The sequence below is a fragment of the Mesoplodon densirostris genome, chromosome 3, assembly GCF_025265405.1.
Source record: "Mesoplodon densirostris isolate mMesDen1 chromosome 3, mMesDen1 primary haplotype, whole genome shotgun sequence".
NCBI classification, from domain to species: Eukaryota; Metazoa; Chordata; class Mammalia; order Artiodactyla; family Ziphiidae; genus Mesoplodon; species Mesoplodon densirostris.
Genome location: NC_082663.1, coordinates 105,699,221 through 105,720,610, shown reverse-complemented (window position 1 = coordinate 105,720,610; position 21,390 = coordinate 105,699,221). Strand labels below are relative to the sequence as shown.

Below are 21,390 nucleotides of genomic sequence, written 5' to 3'. Positions count from 1 at the left end.
TCACCCAGGAGGGGGGAAAAATGGTGAAAGAAAAAACTGTTTTATGGTCATTGCTGTTGTATTACTGTTCTCAATGATGGATTAAATTATCAAAGGACCAAAATATCAGTGCATTACTAATTCCTAGAAAAATGACCTTCTGAGGATACTGTGGTGGAAGGTAACAGAGAAAGTGTCAAGTTGGGACTCACAGACAGAAAAGGGCTTCTCTAATTTACTAATGGGCCTTAGGCTAACTTTCCTAAGCTGCCAGATTTACTAAAAAAAAAAAATCTGCTGGGTGCCAGTCCCAGGCATAGGCATGGTCCCTCCATATTGGAGGCCATAGCCAATGGGTGAGACAGATACTGTTGTATAAGAAAGAATTTGGCTGATCTTTGCCCCCCTTCCTAGGAGGGAGCCTCTAAATCCTTGGAATTTCCAAAATGAAAGGAGTGTTTTTGTTATTCATTGTGGGTCCCTTGGACCACACTGGGATTTATGCCAATGAGGTGACTCCTGGTGAGCCCCTAGATAATTTCAGGATGGGGCTTCCATGCTGCAGAGACCATACTGCATGATTAGAGGGTTAAGGTTTTGAGGCATGCATTTATAAGTCCAAGTGCTGAGAAGGGGACGGGGGCTCAAGATTGAGTTTAATCACATGGTCAATGATTCGATCAATCAAACCTATGCCATGAAACCCCAATAAAAACTCTGTATATCTGAAGCTCTGGTGAGCTTCCAGGTTAGTGATACTTATCAATGTGCCATGAGGGTCAAACATCCTGAGGACAGGGAACATTTTTGTTTGGGATCCTCTCAGACCTCACCCTGTGTGTCTCTTCATTTGGCTGGTTCTAATTTGTGTGCTGTATGATAAAATTATAATCCTAAGTGTAATGCTTTCCTGAATTCTCTGAGTCATTCTAGCAAATTATAGAACCTGGGGAGGTAGTGGGAAGCTCCACATTTGTAGCCGGTTGGTCAGAAGTGTGAGTGGCCTGAGAACTCTAGAGCTTGCAGCTGGTGTCTGAAGTGAGGGGTACGTTGTAGAACACTGTGCTCTCGACCTGTGAAATCTGGCCCAACTCCACATTGTTAGTGTCAGGACTGCATGGCAGATATATGCACAGAAAACTTGAGCACCATGAGGAAATGCTAAGAGAGGGGTGTGCACTGAGAAAGTGCAGGAGGTACACAGGGAGAAGCACGTGACCCAGCCCTTTCTCTAAGGACAAGGAAAGCTTCTAGCAATTGTCTCTTGAGACGACTCCAAGAATGTTTATTTTGTAAAAATTGAAAGTAAAAAGAAGAAAATAAAATCACCCAGCCAAAGATAATCAAATCCATGTTTATAGTTTTGGCATATCTTCTTCTACGCATCTTTTTATGGATTTTTACATACTTGGGGTAATGCTATATATGCAATTCTTTTTATTTTCATTTAACACATCCATCATAAGCATTATCTTTTGACATTAAAGGTTCATCACCCATTTTCATTTTAATGGTTGCACAACACACTATCCTACAGTTACAATGTAGTTTACCTAACACTTTTCCTAGTTTGAGCCCTTGGGTTGCTTCTGGCTTTTGATATAACAAATAATGCTAAGTTGAATATCTTTATGTATAAATCTTTGTCCACATTTCTGATTATTTCCTTAAGATAAACTTTTTTTTTAAGTCTGACCTTATTTATTTCTTACTCTTAGAAAACCTTATTTTTGACTGGACTCAGACTTAGAGGTAGAAGATGTCGGACAGGACAGCCTCCATCTCTTGGCAGTCTGTTCCTGGAGTTTTTCTTTGGCGTCCTTCATCCTCTGGGCCAATGGTTAGCATATTCTGTGGCCTCTTCCTAATTTTTCTTAGTACCCTGTTTCTTCAGAACAACAAGCCGACTTTGGTGTTGCAGGACACAGGGAATAACTTAACACTGAGTCTTGGGTACCGAGGTTTCTTACCTTCTCTGTTCAGGAGCCTTCCACAGCATACTGGCAGATACCATCTTCCTTAGAGAGATTGGAAAGTTTGTGGGTTCAGCTAGCTCTTTTGGGCCCCAGGCGATGATGCACAGTAGTATCAGTGAGTGCAAGAATAACTTTTTCCAATGGTTATTATTGATTAAAATAATAACCGAGTTGAGAACTCTCAGATTGGCATCCACAGTGCATCCCCTGAACAGATTTGTACTTTCTTTCTCGAGTCCTCCTAGTCCACCCTGCTTTGTGGGGAAGCCTGGTTTGTCATCCCCACCACTGATTGCAGCCACATAGCCCTTCCCTTCTTCACCCAGAGCATATGCAGCAGCGTCTGTGGCTAAACGCTTCTCATAGAAGGTTCAAAGTTTGCCTTTGTTGTCCACTTCAGTGAGTTTCTGGCAGCCCATGGTTGGGAAGAGATGTTCAGCTTTGTCTTGAAGCCGTTGCTTGCCTCTGAGACACAGCAGAGATGATAAACTCTTGAAGTAGAATTACTGAGTAAAAGGATTTGTTTTTACAACTCCTAAAACCTGATGCCAAATCGATTTACAGAAATATGAATTGACACTCCTTTGCCAGGCATGTGCAAGTGTCTAACTTAAAGCTCATTTGCCAAAACTAAATCATTTACTAAAAAAATTGGAAATTCAATAGGCTGCCAAAACTTTTTTATTGCTTTAATAAAATTTTATTGTATTCATTTGACTACTTGTGAGGCCAGCTGAATATTTTTTCATATCTATTAGTTAATTATACTTATTTGGGTTTGAGAGCTTCATTCTAAGTATTCACTTGTGTCTTAAGTGTTTAACAATATGTTAAATTTATCATATACAGTACATACACTATGGACTTTACTAAAGACTGATGTTCTGATAGGGCATTAGCCTTTTATGAAATTATGATATTAACATGTCATGGGTTTTTTCCTATTATGTTTTATATATTTGCATGTTGAGGATTATATTTTTGTGAAGTAAAAAAATTGTTTTGATATATTCATTTGTGATTGTGTGTCACTCAGACTGCCCTCCTAGAAAGGACTCCCAACCCAGTGACCAGGTGTGTGCTTAGCTTCAGCCTCTAGCTGTTAGTCCTTTTAGGTTTTGCCTCAGCTTTTGAGCTGAGGACCCACTATTTTCAGGATGACCTTCAGCCAGTAAAGAGGCACTGAAGCTTGGCCATTTCTGCCCAGTGCATGATCCCTCTATTGGGTATTTTTAGCCTAGAGCAGGAGCCTGAGGGCAGTTCCTCCTCAGGAAAAGAAGCCCATTCCAGCCCTGAGGAGCTGCTCTGCACAAGTGTTTGGAGCACTGTGTCTAAATGCCGCAAGGGGTGGACTGTGGCAGAGACCTAGACGCTCAGCTCAGATCTTCAAAAATGGACTTGTTGCCCAGTTAAATGATACAGCTGGTGGACAACCTCCAGCTATAAGTTCCTTCTTGATCCTCTTCAGCTTTCATGCCATGATTGCTCCTGTTCTCAAGGCAGCCCTAACCACATATAGAACAAGAAACTTGTTCAAGGGCCTAGCTGGTCTACCCAAACTGGGACTGATCTAATGGGAAATCTTGGCTCCGGAGCTCCCCTTGGGGCTCACCGACTTCTTTCAGATCCACATTCCCTGCCTGATCCTGCTTCCTCCTCTCTACCTTTCACAGTGTTGCCTACCAGTAAGGCTTTCACCTTCTAACCCATTGCAGTGTCTGCTTCCTAGAAAACCCAGCCTGTGACAGGAGCTACCATGCTTTTAAGCTTAGCTGTTCTTCCCATCCTGATACTAGAGAAACATTCACATAGACTTGGTTCTGTTTTTAAGAAGGACTTGACTTCTTATATTTCAATTTTGTATTCATCTGCAAATTATTTTGGTGTGGTGTTAAGTGAGAATCTAACCTGATTTTTCTTCCTGTGGTAAGCGGCATTGAATATCTCTGCCTCTTGTCTTTTATGCCTTTGTGTCATCCCCTCCCCTTGAGTGTAGGCTGGACTCAGTAGCTCAATATTAGATGATAAAAAACTACAGGTCCTGTCGAGATCTCTCGCGCCCTTTCTCTTGTCTCACTTACACTGATGGGGAGGAAGCAGCCTATTGCAAGCAGCCCTATGGGAGAACCACGCGAGGTGGCGAGGAGCTCAGGCCCTCAAACCAATAGAACAAGAGGAGCTCAGACTGTCTAGGCAACAGCCTGTGACAAGGTGAAGCCTGCCAGCCACCAAGTGACTGAACTTGGAAGCAGGTCCTTCAGGCCCAGCTGAGTCTGGATCATAACTGCAGCTCCAACCGACAGCTCAACTGAAACCTCATGAGGGATCTCGATTGAGTGAAATGTACCCAGTTAAGTTGCTCCCCAGATTCCTTATTCAAAGAAATGATGATATATGTTTGTAGATTTCAGCTATTACATTTAGGTGTAATTGGTTATACAGCAATAGATAACTGATATATTCCTAAAGGAACAGCCAGCACTTGCAGCTTTATTTGTTTTTTTTTGTTTGTTTGCTTATTTGCTTAACAAGCTAGAAGTTTACTTCTTGTACAGTTAACAGGCCAAGCCTAGGAAGGTGATTCTGCTATTCTTGACCAGTGGCTCCCATTTAAACAGCTGCATCTCGGGCAATTGTTTAAATCTCACCTTCTCTAAATTAGAAGGACAGGAGAGAAGGACCAGAAGCCCAATCCTTTGAGCAGCAAGACTTGGAAGTGGTATTTTTCAATTTCACTTATATCCCATTAGCTAAAATTTGATCACATGGTTGTACCCAGTTGCATAGGGAGGTTTGAAAATGCAACATCATTTATTGATCATGCCTTTCCCCTACTGAATTATTTTTCCTAACAACCAAATGTTGTATTCTGTCCATTGATCCTTAGCTATTGCCAGAATATTCCACTCATTTCTGATTTTTTATACATTTTATACAGTTTTTCATTATTACTTTCCTTTCTGAACAAACTAGAAGCTACTTTTTTATTGTCTGCAATTACAAGCAAATGGTTAAATCAGTATGTCCAATTTTTTAAAACTATTGGTGTTTTTAAAGTTTTATCAAAGTCAAATATTCATATAAAAATTACACAAATTACAAATATAATTTCAACGAATTTTTACAGAATGGACACAATATGTAACCAGCAGCCGAAAAATCAAGAAATGAAACATCACCAGAACTAAAGATTCCCTTCCAAAACTTCTGGGAATCTTACATTACTTTGATCTGTTTCAGAACTTTATATAAAGGGAATCATAAAGTACATACTCTTTAGTGTCTGTCTTATTTTGCTCATTATTATATTACTGAGATTCATCGACATCATTGTCTATAGTTAGAGTTCATTCATTCTCATTGCTATATATTATTCCATTAAATGAACATACTATTTATTTATTTACTTATTTATGGACATTTGGATTGTTTATAGTTTGATGGTTATTACAAATAGTGCTCTTTTGATCATTATTGTACCCAAAATTTGCCCATCAAAATTCTGTTTTGAATTATAATAAACCCACACATTTAGGGGAAATCGACATTTTTCCAACATCCAGTCTTACAGTTCATAATCAAATAAATGTGTTATCTCTATTAAATCTTTTTAACTTTTATACCTCTCAAAACAGTATTGTGATATTATCCATTCACATCTTTCACATTCTTTGTTAAAGCTACTCTTTGGTATATATAGTCTCTGTTGATGTTGAGTTTCATAATACTTAAAAGTGATTATTACTAGTACATAGCAATGTTATCTTACATATATTTTCTTTTATTCCAGACAGTTTTAGAATACTGATTTTAAACTCTAAAGCAGCAGTCCCCAGCCTTTGTGGCACCAGGGACTGGTTTCGTGGAAGACATTTTTTCCCATGGATGGGGTGGGGAGGGGATGGTTTTGGGATGATTCATGCTCATTACATTTATTGTGCACTTTATTTCTATTAGTATTACATTGTAATATATAATGAAATAATTATACAACTCACCATAATGCAGAATCAGTGTGAGCTTGTTTTCACTTGCCACACACTTATAAAGTTTTGATATGAGTCTGCAAGCAATTGTGCAGTCAAACCTCTCTGCTAATGGTAATCTCTATTTTCAGCCGCTCCCCAGCACTAGCATCACTGCCTCAGCTCCATCTCAGATCATCAGGCATTAGATTCTCTTAAGGAGCACACAACCTAGATCCCTTGTGTGTGCAGTTCACAGTAGGGTTCGCACTCCTATGAGAATCTAATGCCGCCACTGATCTGACAGGAGGAGGAGGAGGAGCTCAGGTGGTAATGCGAGTGATGGGGAGCGGCTGTAAATACAGATGAAGCTTCGCTCGCTCACCCACCACTCACCTCCTGCTGTGTCCTGGTTCCTAACAGGCCATGGACCTGTACTGGTCTGTGGCCTGGGGGTTGAGGACCCCTGCTCTAAAGGGAATGCTTCTAATGTTTAATGAAACATTATTCATATGATTATTCATACGATTATTTATCATTGAATAAAAACTATTCATATAATATTTTTAGTGCTACCTTTTATTTGGTTGCAAGATCTCCATTCTCTTCATAATTCTTTCTCTAACATGGGTATATTACTGTGAATCATGTGAGCCTGTTATGTATTTATTAGTCTACTTTTCTACTTTCCTTTCTTCCAGTATTCTCCTGGTTTTCTTCCTACCTCACTTCTTTCCACGTCACTTCTTTCCATTTTCTTTTCAGGTTTCTCCTCATTATCTAACCTTTTATTGCAGGAGTGTTCCAGGGCTCAGTCTTGGGACTTTGCTTTTTAGTCTCATTCCCTTAGTGAGTTCATCCAGTCATATGACCTTAAATACTATATATATGCTAGTGACCAAAAATGCAAATGTACACTATAGATCTCACCCCAGAACTCCACCTTCTTATTTCTGCTTGTCTATTTGTTATCATCACTTCAAAGTCTAAAAGGCATCTCACACTGAACATGTCCATAACCACATCTTCCTCCCCAAACCCACTCTACCTCAGTCTCTCTTATCTCCATTAAGGGCCACCCCTTCCTTACAGTAGCTCAGGCAAAGTCTTTCTCTTACATTCTATAAAATCCAATTTGTCAGAAAATCATGTATGCTTCAATGTACACCCAGAATCTGACCACTTTACCCCTTCCCCTGCCATTAGCCCATTCTGAGTTTTCTCTTTTTATTTGGATCACCATAGACATTCCAAAACAATTTCCTGCTTCCATTCTTGTCTGTGTACATTCTTTCCTCAATAGAGCAAAAAATTAGATACTATTTAATCAATTTTCCACTCAAATTCTTCCTGTAACTTCCATCTCTTGCTGGATAAAATTCAATGGGGTCCTTACATGATTGACTTCCCAATCGCTTTCCTTCTCAGGCCCCATCTCACGGTCTTCTTTGTTCACTTCGCTTCAGCCAAGCTGGTCTCCTTGCTGTTTCTTTTCTTTTTTTTTTTAAATAATTTGTATTGGCGTATACAGTAAGCCCCCTACATATGAACCTTCAAGTTGCGAACTTTAAAAGATGTGAACATGCAAAGTTCCATCCATGTCAGGTGTGAGTGAAATTGCAGCTTGCCCTCTGTCTCCTATTGCTGACTGTCCTTCAGCTCTACCATCTCCCACCTTCTCTCCCTCATCCAGTCAGTAACTCTTCTTGCCTCTTCAGCCCCTGTATGCCAGCTGCTGTACTGTACTACTGTACTTTTCAAGGTGCTGTACTGTAAGATTTAAACTGTTCATATTTTGTGTTTGTTTTGGTATTATTTGTGTGAAAAGTATTATAAACCTATTACAGTACAGTATATATAGCCGATTATATTAGTTGGGTACCTGTGCTAACTTTGTTGGGCTTAGGAATGAACTGGACTTATAAATGTGCTCTCAGAATGAAACTCCTTCATATGTAGGGGACTTACTGTAGTTGATTTATAATGTTGTGTTAGTCTCAGGTGTACAGCAAAGTGAATCAGTTATACATATACATATATCCACTCTTTTTCAGATTCTTTTCCCAAGTAGGTCATTACAGAGTATTGAGTAGAGTTCTCTGTGCTGTACAGTAGGTCCTTGTTGGTTATCTATTTTATATATAACAGTATGTGTGTGTTAATCTCAAGCTCTTAATTTATCCCTCTCCCCCACCCTTTCCACCTTGGTAACCATAAGTTTGTTTTCTACATCTGTGACTTTATTTCTGTTTTGTAAATAAGTTCATTTGTATCATTTGGGGGGGCATGTTCCTGCCTCAGGGCCTTTGCACTTGCCGTTCCTTCTGCCTAGACCACTCTCCTTTGAGATATTCTCATGGATTACTGAATTGCCTCCATCATGTCTTTGCTCAAATATCACATTCTCAGTTAGGTCATCACTGACCACCTTATTTTATTTTATTTTATTTTTTAACATCTTTATTGGAGTATAATTGCTTTACAATGTTGTGTTAGTTTCCGCTGTATTACAAAGTGATTCAGCTATATGTATACATATATCCCCTCCCTCTTGCACCTCCCTCCCACCCTCCCTATCCCACCCCTCTAGATGGACTGACCACCTTATTTTAAACTGCAAACCACCTCTCCTCCTCAGTGATCCCTTTGCCCACCTTTCCCATTTCTTTTATTCAGTAGCAGTTTTCACTTTTGAATATACTATAGAAATTGTTCGTGGATGTTGTTTATTACTTAACTCTCCTCATCACCACCCTAATAGAATATAAGCTCCATGAGAAGAGGAACTTTTGTCTGTTTTGTTTACTCTTGTATCTCAGTCTTAGAAGAGAGTTTGACAGATAGTGGGCACACAATGAATACTTGGGTTTTTTAAATTAAAGTATAGTTACTGTACAATTTTATATAAGTTACAGGTGGACAATGTAGTGATTCACAGTTTTTAAAGGTTATACTCCATTTATAGTTATTATAAAATATTGGCTATATTCACCAAGTTGTACAATATATCCTTGTATTTAACTTATTTTATACATAGTAATTTGTACCTCTTAATCCCCTACTCATATATTGCCCCTCCCCCTTTCCTTCTCCCCACTGGTCACCACCAGTTTGTTCTCTATATCTGTGAGTCTGCTTCTTTTTTGTTATATTCACTAGTTTGTTTTTTTTTTTAGATTCCACATATAAGTGATATCATATGGTATTTGTCTTTCTCTATCTGACTTATTTCACTTAGATTGATGCTCTCCAGGTCCATCCATGTTGCTGCAAATGGCAAAATTTCATTCGTTTTTATGGCTGAGTAGCATTCCATTGTATATATGTACCACATCTTCTTTATCCATTCATTTATTCATGGACACTTAGGCTGCTTCCATATCTTGGCAGTTGTAACTAATGCAGCTACTAACATGGGGTGCAAATATCTCTTCAAATTAGTGTTTTTGTTTTTTTCAGACATATACCCAGGAGTGGAATTGCTGGGTCATATGGTGGTTCTAGTTTCAGTTTTTTGAGAAACCTCCATACTGTTTACCACAGTGGCTGCACCAATTTACATTCCCACCACACAATGAATATTGGTTGAATAATTCGTTGAATGAGTCAAGAATAACCATTATAAGCCTATTATTTATTTAGAGTTTAGAAGGTAATTCCCACAAGAGCTAAAAAACCAAAAAGGTTAAAAACTGTTGCTGGAAATGGGCCTGAGCATGGAAAGGGCTATGTGGGAGAGGGATAGTTTTCTTTATAAACCCTCTTCTGCTATTTGATTGTTTATGTCATAGGCATGTATTACTGTGATCATAATTCAGAATACTTTTAAATAAGCCAACATGGCTGGAAAATCATGGGATGATAACAATGTAGGAAGGCTAGCCAACAACAATTTACTTTATAGTAAATTGCTCTAAATCTGTTTTGAGAGCAAACTATTGAATCTGCTAATGGCAGATACAGATGGTACAAAAAAATAACCTTCCTTTTGGTGTTGGGTGTAATTTTAAATAGAATCGGAATCTCTCTCATCATACTTTAAAGAGACTTCAATTTACTTACGTGATCAAGCTTTATATTATTACATTAAGTTGCACATGTTTCACAATGAGTGTAAATTGTACAGGGTGTCATCATTCAAGCCTTTATGTAAAATGTGATTTTCTGATTCTTTAAATGTGGGTGGAGAAATGATCGAAATAATTTTTCATACACAGATAACTGGTGTATGTGAATGCTTGCTAATTTGAGGAAGGAGGTGGAGAGTAAAGGATGGAAGGAACAAAAATAATTTTGTCTAAGGCTGCAAGTGACATACATTCAAACAATTGCTTTTTCAGAGTCCTCAGGCTTGTTTCTATTCAATGTTTACTGAGCTTTAGAGAAGACTGAATCCCACCATGGCAAGCTGCCGTCTTTGTCAGAGCGAAGAGCTGTTTACATTCAAGGCACATAATAAGTGCAATGTGAAGTAAAAAACAGTGTGAGTTCTATTATGGCTGATTAGTCCATTGTACACTGTTTCAACTAACATCTTTCTTGTGCTAAAAATAGTGAGAAGCCACGGGACCTCAGGCAGCATGATCCATCAGTGCTGTACTCTTTCAGGAGACTGCCAACAAAAGCTGCCTCTAACTCCCCAGAAAAATAAAAGGGCCACTTACTAGCTTCAGTGTCCTCCAAAATACGTAGTTTAACTGAGCTGTTTGGAAACCTTTCAGAAAATGAGATGCAGAGAGCTAACAACTTCTAAAATGTAGATCTGTCTTCTCAGTAACTTCCTTTTCTTGATATGGTGCTTGATATGAATGTCATAAAAGTCAGTTGGTTGCTATTAAACTTGCTTCCTTAGCTGCTTCTTAATCAGAGTACCAGTGGCATGAATGCATATGTTGATGCATCAGCCACCGGGAGCCTAAATAAATAAATAAGTCTCTCTGTTTGAAGTGACAGAGGAGAAAGGAGGAATATGAATAAACTGAGTCCCAGGTCATTTCATCACGAAGTCAATAGCTCTCCGAATCGAAGGGGAGAAAACAAACTGCTCTCTATTCTATTGAAAGCCTGGAAGAATTTGCACGGCAGTAATCCCAAATCCAGAGGCAATCTATTAAGAACTCGGCATTACTGATCCTGAGACTCAACTGATAAGCACATTCTTACCCCTACCTCCCCCAACATTAATCCTCTTAAAGATTGTGCTAAGTAATGAAAGGGTGCCATGAAAGAGGTCCCCCTTTTTATTATAACCACACAAAATGCTTGTGTAAATGTTTCATTAACACACTGCTGGACTAGTATTTAATATCCTTTGCCTCCCTCCCCTTGGACCCCTTGGTAGGGGCTCCTTCCTGGAGCATGACTAAATGTGTGATTTACACATGTTTAAGAGAAACATTCCCACACTTGAATGCTGTTCCATGACAAAGGGAGGGGAGGGGCTGAGAGAGAGGTGTTGAACCTATTGTAGACATTTTAATTTAAAATTCTCTTTTTTTTTATGCGCTTTAAAAGATGAATGACTTCCACCCACTTATCAGTCTATGTTTCATTGCTGTGTTTTTTCTAACTGCTGGTCTCTATGTAAGTGCCCTTGATAATTTTGAGGCTGGTCCTTTTGGAGGCATAGTGAGATGCTGTAATAGCCTCAGAAAAGCAAGATGAATTCCAATGTGTAACCATTATGCAAAGAACCCTTTTCTAAACCACAGAGAGGCCAAAATAGATGACTTATCTTTACTTTGAATATGCTGAAGGATGCCAGATATTTTGTGGAAATATGCATCCTGTGTGTTTTCTCTGTAGTCATCTAATTACAATCTGATGTTTTGTGTCCTTTAGCTAATCTAGTAAATCCTAACAGGATGCCTGCATTATCTGATCTTTAAAATATGGCATTTGGATATAAAAATAAACTTTCCTTTCAGACAAGCAAGATATGTCTATGGCACCTACTGAGTTAGTCAATATCCCATAACAGGATGTATTGATGCAACTTGAAGATACAGAATCAGTCTCTTAAAAGCATAGTTTAAGTTAAATCCTGATACAGGATTCACATCCAGACGCGTGCTATTGGGCCAAATCCGTAGAAAAAAATTTTGTGTTGCATTCCAAGAGACTCCAAACTTTGAAATTAATATATAAGGAAACCGAACACAAACGTAGCCACTTTTTTATACAGTGTCTTTGTCCTGAGTGTCGTTCATTTAATTTCAGTTTACCATGAGCATCTGGACACAGATGGGGTCACTGGGTTTGGTTCAGGACCACCTTTGGGTCAGTGTGGATAGTTTGTGTCTCCAGCTGCAACTGTGGTCTGGCCTCAGAGTAAATAGATTTATTTAAACCAACAATGCCCTGGGGGATAAACACTTAAATGTATTCAACCTTAGAAGAGCCGAAAACATCAATATGTTCATAAAGCCACTTTGATTTGTATTGACTACAGTCATGCTGCTAATTCGTATACATCATTGTTTACTTCACAGCGCTTTTAACATGACTTTTGATTTATAGAAATCGTGATTCAACTTCTACCAAGAAGTGGTGAGCTCAGACCTCCCCCAGATCCTTACTTTCTCTCTGCTGTGACAAAACTGAAAGAGGAACTCTCTTGTCACAGCATTAGTAAATGGTTGTATAGCAGCTTATGAGCACTTTTGAAACAAAATTTTCATAGTAACAGGTAATGGCAAAGTAGATTGCCCAAATAAGGGCAATCGGTTATCTAAGCATGTTATTAACATGTTCAGAGCAAATCCATTGTTTTACACTGGGACAAAGTCTACGAGCTATATTTCCCACTCAGAAAATCTGTGTTAAGCAAAGGAGAAAATTCACTGTACAAGGCCATGTTCCATCATTTAGAACTTTTATTTACAGGAACCACTAGGGCACATTGCAAAGCTCCATAACTAATATACCCTGTTCCATGCAAATTATGCAATCTGCATCTCATAAGAGTTTTAGTTTTGTTTGTTTGATGCTCTGTCAAATGAAGACTATAAAAATTCTTTTCTAGCAGTTCTTTTCTTTCTAAGCCATTAAAACAAGTGGCTTTAAGCCAAGCAAATGGGCTTCAGTGACCAGAACCGAATTTTGTTTTGTTTATGGGTTAGTTCCCAGACTTAAATCAGGATTGAAATATTTTGGATTTTCTTCTGCTAAAGTCGTATCCAGAGGTGCAATCAAACGACGGTGTGGGTTTTATCAAGAAAAATGTTCATTGCTAAAAAGTTGCATGAAAATAATACTGAAGCAGACAAAGAAATTCAGACCATAAGACAAAATGGTGACAGGGGAACGGGCGTTCCTTTTTCTCAGATACGGATGAGCCAGAACACAACATATCCATGGCTCAAGAAAAATTCACAGTTCTGATGGAGATGAACTTAGAAAGCCTCAAGACAGCCCAGACTCGTCAGCATCTCACAGTTAATTAAAGAAGTGAGTGAAGGCATCAAGGCTTGCTCCCATCTGCCTGAATAATTCACTGCCTGTATCCATTATTAAAACCCGTTACTTCCCCACAATGATTCCCAGCTCGAGATGGATTGGTCTCAGAACCAAGAGATAAAGTGTAACAAGGCCTACAGCTATATTAATAAATTGAAATGAACATTTATTTGCTCGTCTAATTAGAACTGTAGTTTTTCCAAATAGTGTAGTAATGCATTACCTTAACAGGCCGCACTACCTGCCTTTTGTGAGATAAAATGAACAGGAGGGCTTTGCTCCAGATTTGGGGTTTTCTCTGCATAAAAACTTCTTTGGTCACCGCCGTTCTTTTCAACCATTCATTCCATCACTAATGCTCCACCGATCCTCTCTCTCCAGGATTGATAGAAGCTTAGCTTTTGAGGTACTTCGTCAGAGGGCGGCAAAGAATCGTGCATATAGAACACGCATTCTTCTTTTGTCCTGTCTGTCTTTTTAAAGGGTTTCAGGAGGAAAAAAAAGAATGTAAAGGTTTTCCCTACCCCCTCCCCATCTCCACTTCCCTTCATTAGGAGTACAAAGCATTAGAGCTCAGAGGTTCAAAGAACCTGTGCTTGGGGTTTGATTCCTGACTCAGTCGCTAACTGGTGCATAACCTCAGTTTCTTCCTCTGCAAAATGAAACTAATAGTATCCATTTTTGTGGGATCCATGGGAAGTTTAGAGAGAATGTCTGTGAAGGGTGGAACTCAGAGTAGGTGCCTATCGTGATAAGTGCTATTATTGTTCAGCCATTCTTACCCTTCCCTGTTTGCAAATTAGATTTAAAAAGCATTTATCACATTCATGTGGAGGAGTCTTTCTATAACATAGCTAAGCTCTCAATTTCTGAAGTTCAGAAATGAATCCTGTGGTATAGCAACATAAAACTTTTTCATTATGAAGAATTTCCATAGCAAAATCTGGTCTCCTCCGACTAGGTGATAAAGTCTCAGATGACAGAGTTTGTCTTCTCCCTTTGCAGGCAGAGGGCCTAGGACACAGTAGCTTATAGAACATAGCCTCAATCATTGTTTTTTTTTTTACCATAATGATAAGTGTGGTGGTTACGTGAGCTCCTACGAAATAAACATTTCTCTGCTGTGACCTATGACCCCCTGAGGCTAGAGAAATCAGGCCTTCTTATTGATTTCATACAATTTCATACAACAATCAAATTCAAATTCATGCTCCTGCAGACTTCAGCCTTGTGTTCCCCTAAGAGGAATGTACTCTTTCTTAAAATGAGCAGAAATTGTACTTACCACATACTTGTTTGAAATTTGAGGTCCAGTTGATTGAGCACTTTTCATTTTGATAAATGGGGAAATTTTTAAAATAAATTTGTGAGTTGTCAAAGTGAGCATCAGCTCCTTTCATCTGTTTTTCACCTTGCAGATAAGGTAGGAAATTACTGACGATTTCTTTCTTGGCAGGTTCTGGCCGGGGCTTCGTAGTTATAAGGAAAGGGATTAAGCTTAGTTTGAGACAAAGAACATTTCTCATTTTTCTCCAGTGAATTCCAAAACTGCTAAATGAGACAAACTTCACTAAGTTTGAAACCCTTTGTGAAAGTAAAATTTAGGAAAAAAAAATAATTTGCAAGGTATTAAATACATTACTGAAAGATCTTATGGTGTGCCTTTACAGTGGCTTTGCTTCTGGGGCAAGAGTACAAATGAAACAAATCAGTATCAGATTTTATGTTATCTAAACAAATACAGTAAATTGTCTGGAAGCAGGCTCTTAATCAATATAAAACAAAGGGAAGCAGAATTCAATTTAGACACTGGTTCAATGATTCCATATGCTGTATACTCTATGAAATGTTTAAAGACCATATACATTGGAACAAAATTATTTTTAGAGGTTTTAATAATTGTTTAAAATTTAAAACGAATGCACATTTAAGGTAGAAAGTTCAACAAATACAGAAGGTTTATAATGTAAAAGGTAAGAGTCTTTCATTCCTCATACCAGGACAACCAGTCCACTATTTAGTTGTAAACATTATTAATTGCTGCTTGTATATGCTTCCAGAAACCTCCATGCATATACAGTTATATGTGTATGTCTCCTGATTTGTTCTGTATTACACAAATGAACTTGAACTATACATATTGTTTTATAATTTTTTAAATCTTAATATTGTATCTTGAATATCTTTCCCCATGGACCTATCTCCTTATCTTAAGGGTTGCATTACTTTTTTGTTTTTTAGCATAGATATACTATATTTTATTTAACTAATACCCTGTAGATGGATAGGTAAGTTGCTTGAAATTTTTTCGTATTGTAGATAATGCTTCAATGAACATCCTTGTAGCAGCATACTTGTTCACATAATGTTTGACTCAATTAATCCATCCCATGTGTGATTTCAAAAACATATTGCCAAGTTTTTCTCCAAAATATAGGTTTAAAAAAGATTTTTCCACTATTTAATTAGGTGGTCCCATAAGTCAAGGAATACAACCTAGTCAAGTCACAGCAAATTATTCCTACTTAACAATTAGCTATGAATTGTATTCATTGAATGGCAATTATGCCATTTGACAAATGGAGTGTTCATTCATTGATTAGAGAATTAGCAATGTACCTCATTCAAAACAGAAGGAAATGTCCCAGGATGCCTGATCTGAACTCAGTCAATGCAGTAGAGTTGCCAGGAACATTATTTCAGAGGCTAATTAGAACTAAATCTTGAGACATTTCCACTATCCTAGATATCTTCAAAAGATTTTTTAGATTTTGTTTTTCCTGATTGGAATTGCCAAAGAACATTCCAACACTATAACCCTTTGGCCCAATGGAAGAGTGAAATATAAATACAGAGTATTGCTACCTTATTAAAGCTACATTGCTTTTTTTTTTTTTTAATGTGGAGCATGAAAAATTTAAGATTGGTGTAGGCGGCTTTTCAAAGCTGGATTTTCAGAAGGAGATCAGAGGAGGAAAACAGAGTAGGGTCTTCAGCTTAGAATGGTTTCCGCTTGAGGTAGAGGAGAAGCTGGATATTCAACCCTGCAAGGGAGGCAGTGTCAGTTCTTCCCCCAGTTCCATAGTCATGGAACCCATGGCTTTTAGCTGAGCACATGTGGCCCAGATTAAAGACCTTGTGCTTGGGAGTGGACATATAACTAAATTCTGTCAAATAAGTTATGTGCAGAAATAATGTGTGCAACTTCCAGAGTATGCCTTTAAAGGGAAGAAGGTACCCTCTCTTTCCCTCTTTCCCCTCCTGCCTGCTGAAATGCCCAAGTGGTTGAGAGTCATCTTGGATCTCTGTGACAAAGAGATGCAGAAGCAGTAAGGTAGAAAGGCACCTTGGAGCGACGCACTTCATGGCTTTCCTGCTTATGCTCAGACTATTACAGGAGAGAGAACTAAGCTTCTGTTTTTCTTTTCCATTATATTTTGAGTTTCTTTTCCAGCCGTCAAACATTGATCCTAGCTATCAAAAGGCTCCAGCTTTTGAGATTCTCAAACAACTTAGATTGTAAGTCTTGAGAAAAGCACTTCTCTTAGCAGTGCTGTCTTTTCTTCCGCATCTGTTTGTAGACTGTGTGTGTACTGAATTAGTTCGTCAGTCCCTTAGGGCTTTGCTAAAAGCAGCAAGAAGAGTCCAACACATGCCAACATTCTGAAAAAATGTTTTGCCCTGTTTAATATGGGTCATCCAGCTTTACCCCCTGCAATAGTGCCCTCATCATCCCACCTCTTCCATTAAGCAAATTAAACATTTTAGGTTCTATTACTTGAAGCATCCTTTCCTGCCCACACCCCACAATGGTTCTGATACCATAGTCTATTTCAATTAGGAATTACATTTGGCTGTGCAAATCAGAGAACTGAAAATTACTAGCATAGCATAATGTGGAGGAGGAGGGAGGGATGCCTCACATCAGGAGAAGTACAGAGCACCGTTACTGCTCTGAATATATGATTCTCTTCACTTTTTTCTCATGGTTTAGTGCAGACTGGCTAGTTGGTTCCGGCTACTACAGGAGAACGCACAGAACAAAATGTGTGCCTCTCAGCAGCGTCTGTCCTATTTTAAGTAGCTTTGAGTAACTTCCTCTTATATACCATTGGCCAGATGTATGTTATGTGACCACCTCTAACTGCAAAGAAGGCTGGGACTGTGGCTTTCTAAACAGGGCACAGAGTCACTTCCACCAAATTAGGATTTGGGCTGTCAAGAAAGTCAAAACAGAAGGTTGTTTTATTTTACCCAGGTCATGATCCATTCTAAAAATTTGATACGTTGATGGTGTATTGCAATGGAAGATTTTGTATTCTCCCAATCCAAAAAATATACATCCCCCTTTGTATTTCTGTAAATATAGAGGGAGCTTTTAAAGGGTCCCCTAAAGGAAATGCTTTCATCAGTAGAGTCTCTCATTTGGGCATCTTTACTAAGAAATGCCAAAAAGGCATATATCACCCGGGTAGTACAGCTCATGATCTGGTGTCAGAAATAACAGTGCAGGGGGGAGGAATAAATTGGGAGATTGAGATTGACATATACACACTACTATATATAAAACTGATAACTAATAAGGACCTATTGTATAGCACAGGGAACTCTACTCAATACTCTGTAATGGCCTATATGGGAAAAGAATCTAAAAAAAGAAACCAAAACAGATATACGTATATGTGTAACTGATTCACTTTGCTGTATACCTGAAACTAACACAACATTGTAAATCAACTGTACTCCAATAAAAAGTAACTAAAAAAAAAAATGAAAAAGAAATAACGGTGCAGAGTGTGAAAGAGCCATCAATGCCCAAAGCTCTCTTTCCTGGGAGGTGTCTTTTTTGACATGAAAACAGTGGATCTTGTGTGCTTAAAGAAGTATGTCAGAACTGCTCTCTGAATGAGAGAGACAAGAGGAGGGAAGGAAAGGGAAAAGGGAAAAAAGGGAAAACATCAGATGAAGTGACATGACTGGGTTAGGTAAGCTAATCACACTTTTTCTCCCTGAAACCCTAGGGGCTATAGCGAAGAATTTAAATAAAACATGCTGTGTCTCCAGCCCGCTGTTCGTGATGTTCTGTGGTCACTATCATTTTTCTCCTTCTGGGAATTCAATTTGTCCCTATTATGCCAAGGTCACGGATTGAGGGATCTCAGTGGTCATCAGGGCTCTGCCTTTGAAGCAAAGGGTCAGTGCGTTAGTACAAAAGGGAATTAATCCAGTGTGCTGGCTCACCAAATGGTGGTTAATTCATTTAAAAGGAATGACCAGGGTTCCTATTCTAGGTATCCATCTGGACAATCAGAAGCCTCCCTTCTCCCAAACAAGAACTTCATTAATGAATATTCAGCGGAAAGTATTACTTCATTGTCAGCTCTAATTGCTAGTTTTACCTTATTAGTAGAATCATTTCTGTGGCTGAGCCTGACATGCATTTGTTTGCACACTGTTATTAGTCAAGACTCAGTGAAGTCTTGTAATTAACACCTCCACATTATCTCATGCAGTGAAAGCAAAGACAAAACCAGATGACTCACTTTGTTTTAGCTTTGCTCTTGTTTTCTGATATAGAAGCACTTAAGGAGAAGTGTAAGCTCATCAGAATGCCATATGGAGCCAGCAGAAACCATAAAAGGGTTTTCAGGAAGCAGTGCATGGAAGTTCATTAAGTGAACAGCACTACAATCAACATGCTGATTTAAAACTCTACCTGGCACTAATAAATTGCACAGGTACATTAGCTGCATTGCACATAGCAACCATTCCAGGTCACTGATGAAGGATCCACAGTTCCCAAGAATCAGGGGAGATAACATATTCTCTGTAAACATAATGAAGTTAATGATTCACAGGACAATTAAATAGCTTTCAGAAACCTTATCAGTTTAGAGATAAAGCAGACCAAGACAATAACTGTATTTTGATCATTCCTACCGTTCAGAACACTATGTCTGAAAGCTGGCTACCAGCAGAATATAACTGATATTTCCGTGGGAAAAAGGGTGGCAGGGGAGAATGTCAACAGTTCATATTTCAGTTTTATATTTGGAAAGAGATCTTTTTCTAAATGCCTCTGTTAAGAAAAAATGTCTAGCAAAAAATATTTTAAAAACCAAGATAACATCCTGTCTTTTTCACTGAATTTATAAAAGTTTAATTGTTTAATTTGTATTTTTAAATGAAAAAGTAAAACACCAAACCTTAAGAGAGAGATACCATCATCTGAAATTTTAGCAACTGAATCTGAAAAATCTGTCATGGTTTAAAAGAAAGAATTGCTTATTTACTGTTTGCAAATACTTCTTTCCTAAGACAATATAAAATAAGTGAAAAGCAGCAACAATTGAAAGGAGGAATAATATATATGCAATGGCATTGCAGCCTTTCGATTAGAAATTATTCCCAAAGTAATGAAGAATCTAGCTATTAAATTAAATTGCTTGATTTACTTGTCCTAGCTGAGTGGTCAGATAGCAAATCGTGTTTTCAAATGAAAACAGGCCCAAAATATTAATGGACCCCTGTCTGTACTAAATTTCCAATAGTACAAAAGTATCCATCAGAAAGAAACAAGAATGACCCATCCATGCTATGCAAAGCAATCCACAGATTCAGTGCCATCCCTATCAAAATTTCAATGGCATTCTTCACAGAAATAGAACAAACAATCCTAAAATGTGTATGGAACCACAAATGACCCCATATAGCCAAAGCAATCTTAAGAAAGATTGTTGGACTATTTACAATAGCCAGGTCATGGAAGCAACCTAAATACCCATCAACAGAAGAATGGATAAAGAAGTTGTGGTACATATATACAATGGAATATTACTCAGCCATAAAAAGGAACAAAATTGAGTCATTCTTTGAGACGTGGCTGGATCCAGAGACTGTCATACACAGTGAAATAAGTCAGAAAGAGAAAAATATCGTATATTAACGCATGTATGTGGAACCTAGAAAAATGGTACAAATGAACCAGTTTGCAGGGCAGAAGTTGAGGCACGGATGTAAAGAACAAACGTATGGACACCAAGGGGGGAAAACCGCGGTGGGATGGGGATGGTGGTGTGCTGAATTGGGCGATTGGGGTTGACATATATACACTGATGTGTATAAAATTGATGACTAATAAGAACCTGAAGTATAAAAAAACAAACAGAAAGAAAGATGGCTGGAAGCATCACATTCACTGATTTCAAGTTATATTACAAAGCTATAGTAATCAAAACAGTATTGTTTTGGCACAAAAACAGATACCTCGATCAATGGAACAGAACAGAGAACCCAGAAATAAACCTATGTTTATACGGTCAATTAATCTATAACAAAAGAGCCAAGAATATATAATGAGGAAAGGACAGTCTCTTCAGTAAATTGTGTTGGGAAAACTGGACAGCCACGTACAAAAGCATGAAACTGGACCACTATTTTATACCATGCACAATAACTAACTCAAAACGCATTCAAGACTTGAACATAAGACCGGAAACCATAAACTCCTAGAAGAAAACATGGGTGGTAAGCTCCTTGACATCAGTCTTAGGGATGATTGTTTGGATCTGACTCCAAAAGCAAAGGCAACAAAAGCAAAAACAAACAAGTGGGAAGACATCAAAACTGAAAAGCTTCTGTACAGTCCAGGAAGCCGTCAACAAAATGAAAACTCAACCTACGGAATGGGAGAAAATATTTGCAAATCATATTGAATAAGAGGCTAATATCCAAATTATATAAAGAACTCATACAACTCAACAACAACAAGAACAAACCTAACCCAATTAAAATGTAGGCAGAGGATCTGAAGAGATATTTTTCCAAAGAAAATACACAGATGGCCAACAGATACATGAAAAGATGCTCAGCCTCACTAATCATCAGGGAAATGCAAATCAAAACCACAGTGAGATATCCCCTCATACCTGTTAGAATGGCTATTATCGAAAAGACAAGAAATAACAAATGTTGGCAAGGATGTGGAGGAAAGGGAACCCTCATACACTGTT

The 21,390-nt window shown here is 38.3% G+C and overlaps 1 pseudogene; it reads right to left on the bottom strand.

Moving 5' to 3' along the window:
- Positions 1-1,703: 1,703 nt before the first annotated feature.
- LOC132486824 (small ribosomal subunit protein eS6-like) lies at positions 1,704-2,374 on the bottom strand (annotated as a pseudogene).
- Positions 2,375-21,390: the final 19,016 nt, after the last annotated feature.